Genomic DNA, 4,507 nt, shown 5'->3' with positions numbered 1-4,507 from the left:
TGTCTCTTGTTTACTTTTAAACATGTGTGGAGTGTTGTCTGTTAGCAATTCCATTCCCTCCCTGTGTTTCCATAAAAGCTTCTGTCTACATCAGTGGCCTCGTGCTCTGGGCGCTTGCTCCTAATCTTCAAGCACCTGGATGTAGACCTGCGTGCGCCTCCTCACCTGGCTCTTTAGTCTGCCTGTCTCTGGGGCGTCCCATCTCGGCATTAGGTCATTTGGTTCTGCTGAGTTGTCTTCAGGTCCATCTCCAGCTGATGACTATTTCAGAATAACCAGGCCTCGCACTTGCTTATATCCTGAATTGCATGTTTGCCTGACTTAGTGTTCCTCAAAACCTATAAGTGGAATAATTTCTTTGTCAGTTGCTACTGATGTAAAGTGATTCTGTTACTGCTGTGTAAATTAGTCAGAAACTCCTTTTTTTTTTTTTTTTTTTTTTTTTTGGTTCTTTTTTTCGGAGCTGGGGACCGAACCCAGGGCCTTGCGCTTCCTAGGTAAGCGCTCTACCACTGAGCTAAATCCCCAGCCCCCAGAAACTCCCTTTTTGAGGAAGGTCTGGTAGTCTACTTGTGCAAGTGTTGATTACCCTCTTTCTTTTAGCAGAATTTTGCTTCAGTCTTACTGTGGATTAATTTATCTTGTGCAGTGACAGTGGAGTGCCATCTTAACTGGAGACTTGGCTGCAGCAAGTGGGAGACAGACCTTCTTAGATGGTGGCCGCACTGGCCATTGAACCTGTTTCTGAATCAAGTATCAAGACCTTGTGGTCTGCTAGTATCTGTCCACCGAGCAGCATTCTCCTGGGACAGCTCCCTTACATCTGTGCTATAGACTTGTTTTGGCTCTCCTCACCTTTTCTGGGGTAGTGTAGTGGGGAGAATCTGGAAGGGGGCTTTAGTTCCCTTCTGCCTCTGGTTGGTGTTTGGATAACAGCTTTGGACAACTCCTCTCACTCAAGAGCCTTTCTCTAGTGTTTTCTGATGAAATGTCAGACTGAGCACACATTTGAGACCTCATCCATGGTCCTTCAAGGCCTTTTGATCGTGAGTCCTTAAACATTGCTTTCTTGGTAGGTATGCACATTTTGGGGAATGGTGCTACAGACAAGTCGTTTGCAGTTTGCTGGTAGGATCTCTAGTCCCAAGCATCGTAATGGTGACTCAGTGGTGGACAGCACTGTAGAGTCCTGCATCAGCCTAGGTGTGGAGAAGGCCAGAGGGCACTGCCTGCAGAGGTGTTCTGCAGTGTGTGCCGGATGCCCTGGCCTCAGGTTGGAGAGGTGGAGTGCTGGCTGGCTTTGAGGCTGATTAAGCCAAGACTTGACACAAGACAGATGTGAGGCTTTGGCACTGTCACTTGTGAACACTAGCTGATTACTTTCCTTCACAAAAACCAAACACTGCACACCGTTTCTCCTGAAGTTGTAAATGGAAGCAGAAAGCCTTGCCTTGGTCAGCGATGCCAGAAGGCAAGATTAACACCCAAGTAAGACAAAAGCAGTTTAAGTCTGGAGAGGGACTACATGTTACGGCACGTTGGCATGCTGCCTTAGGCAAAGGTGTGTTTTTGCTTGCCCCTGTCTTAGCTGAAAACATTTTAACCAGCTGCCCGAAAAGGTGTAAACACCCCTAGTAGTGTAATTTGCACAACAAGGTGAAGTCCAGATGTGTTAGCTCTGGCAGGTAGGTATATGTGCTGTGCACCTGCGTCTGTGACCTTGAATCAACCTGTGAACCAGAGTGCTACTATGAGGAGGAAGTGGTGTGGTCTGGTGCATGATGGGACAGCTCAACAAATTCTAACGTGAAAAAAAAATGAAGTGTTTTTTGCCTGTGCCTCAGCTGTATTAAAGGGTTTGGAGAACATCTGGCTTGGTGTGTATTTGCAGAACTGAATGCTGTTGGTTTTGGTGACTACCTAGAAAGCACACCACATTTAGGTTAACACAAGGCCCTCTCCCACCTCACCCCTTTAGTAAACAAAAACCTGTTTGCTACCTGACTTCTAGTATGGAAATTATTTCAGATCCGAAGTCCTTAATCCCAGTAGGTAAGAGACTCTAGCAGTGTCTGGTAGGGTAGGTGTCTAGGATCTTTCTCAATGCGACTGCTTAGTGGGTGAAATGGGGACCACTAGTAGGAAAGCGAGAAATCTGGTGACTCAGCACTTTTGAGATAATCAAGATTTTAAACTTGTATGATCCAACTAGATGGGTCTATCCACAATTACACTAAGCAATTTTGGGAGTAAGGTAACTTTACCCTTACCCAGTTGATACAAGGCAGGTTGCCCCTCCCCTGTGTGTGTAAGAGACAAAAAGGTACAGTTGAAGGCTTTGTGGAATTAACCATTTAAAGTGCTCACTACCTTAGGGTCCTGCCCACAGGGTGAAGGTTCATGCAGAAACTATCAGAGTCAAATAGTTTTGCTAAATAGCAAGGGAACTGGAAGGTGAAAAGTTGATCCTAGCTAAAGAATGCCTTTGTCTGGGCAGGTGGCCCTGACCCATGTGCAGGTATGATGTAAACATTGTGGAGACGGCCCTCCACTGAGGTGTGAGAAGCTCTGGTAACTTGACCTCTAGCAATCCTAGGTTTCTGCGTTTAACACAGTGACACAGATAGTCTCACCAAGGCTTACCAGGAACAGCACCATCCTGTGCTGGTGAAGCTGTCCACATCTCATTCCTAAAGGCCCTGATTCCTTGTTAATAAGGGCTCCAACTGACAGCTGGAGCTCCAACTTTCCCTCAACCCCTTTCAGTCTCTGTCTCTGTTTATTTCTTTTGAGACAGGGTTTTGTTTTTTTTTGTTTGTTTGTTTGTTTGTTTTTGTTGTTGTTTTTTTTTTTTTTTTTTTTTTTTTTTTTTTTTTTTTTTTTTTTTTTTTTGCTAATTCTGGTTCTGCTGAAATTGTTTGGTAGACCAGGCTGGCTTGAAACTCGCCTCCTGCCTCTGCCCCCAGGCGCTGGGTTTAAAGGTGTACACCACTACTGACTGGCTGGCAAGGCTCATCGCTTGCTTCAGTCTCCTACAAGCTGGGGTTTTTGGAATGTATCAGCATACCCATTTTAAGAGCCAGCTTTTGAATTAAGGAATGTTGAATTAAGTAATTCGTGAATGGTTGTAACAGAACAGTTCCCTTCTGACTACTTATCACTCACTGATAAGAGGCTAAGGTAGGATGGTGAGTTAGAGGACAGTCTTGGGCACACAGTTCTAAGCCAGCTTTGGGCCCCGTGGAGTCTGGAAAATTGGGAGTTTGAATCGGGAAGGCTAAAATGACAAGATTAAGATCATAGGGAAGGAGCTGGACATTTTTTTTTTTTTTGTTTTATACTTTTCATGTGTCTTAGGCTGGCCTTGAACTCTCGTTCTTCGTGTCTTAATCTATGGAGTACTGTATTTACAGGTCTCCTGTGCCTACCTACTTACTTAGGATGCTGTCTTACTATGTATGTAGCCTTAGCTGACCTAGAACTCAGATCCAGGTGCCCCTGTCCTCCAGCCCCCACAGTTCCAAACAGGAACTCAGTAGTCCCCACCTTCATTCCTCAGTGGCATCAGTATCTTTCAGTCCTGACAGAGTGATGGATCTTAGGCTTGATTCTTTCCTTTCTGAATCAGCCTTGAGCTTTAAGTAGGTTGAAGATGCTGTAACTCCATAGTGCTGGGATCACAGGCATTTGCCTCCAGGTTTGCTTTTCAAGAGTTTTTGTTTGCATTTCTGGCTTGGATTTCGTAAACTGTCGGAAAGTTTTAGCTTGGTGGTGTTTTAGCTTGGTGTTACAGCAGAGTTTCCAGCACTTTGCAAAATGACCTTAAACACTGCTTCCATGTTATATTGTGTTTATGTAAAGCAGTGTTCTCTGAATCGACTCTGAAATTAAAATATCAGCCAGCTCTGAATAATGCTGAAGGCGCTCTGCAGCTTACAGGATCAAATGCTCACCCAAAATTGTTATGTAAGAAGCACATCCATTTCTTCCATCTAAAAATAAACACCCTTGTGATTAATTAACTGGTAATTTGTCTTTCTATTTCATAGACTCAGTACCTGGGGTCATGTGAAAATCTCTTGGGTGAAGGGGTTGGCCAGTGGGAAAAGTTGAAGTCTCGATTTAAACGGCCATGTAAAAGCAACTCCCACTGGCAGATTTGCTCAGCTATTTCCTGCCTGTCACTTGTGTTGCTGCAGTCCCAGTCCACTGCCTGGCTGGAATGCAACCCTTGACACCCACTTCCTCACCTCCAGTCACAGGCCTTGAGCTGTTTTTAAAACATCAAAAGTCTGCAGAGTACAAAATTTTCACAGGCTGGGATAGAACCCGTGGTCCTTCTGCTTAGTGGGTATGGCGGTTTGCAGTTGTTATCCCTGGCTGAGGCCAGCCTGGGCTATACAGTGAGACTTTGTCCCAGCAACATAAGAAAGGTTCACTTTACATCACTGGGGTCTGCACTGGAGAAGAGATCAGCCACCAGCCTGCTGGGGGGAATTAGGAAAAA

Source organism: Rattus norvegicus, chromosome 19, assembly GCF_036323735.1.
Source record: "Rattus norvegicus strain BN/NHsdMcwi chromosome 19, GRCr8, whole genome shotgun sequence".
NCBI lineage: Eukaryota > Metazoa > Chordata > Mammalia > Rodentia > Muridae > Rattus > Rattus norvegicus.
The sequence above is the reverse complement of the archived record's forward strand: the minus strand, read 5'-3'. Positions refer to the sequence as shown.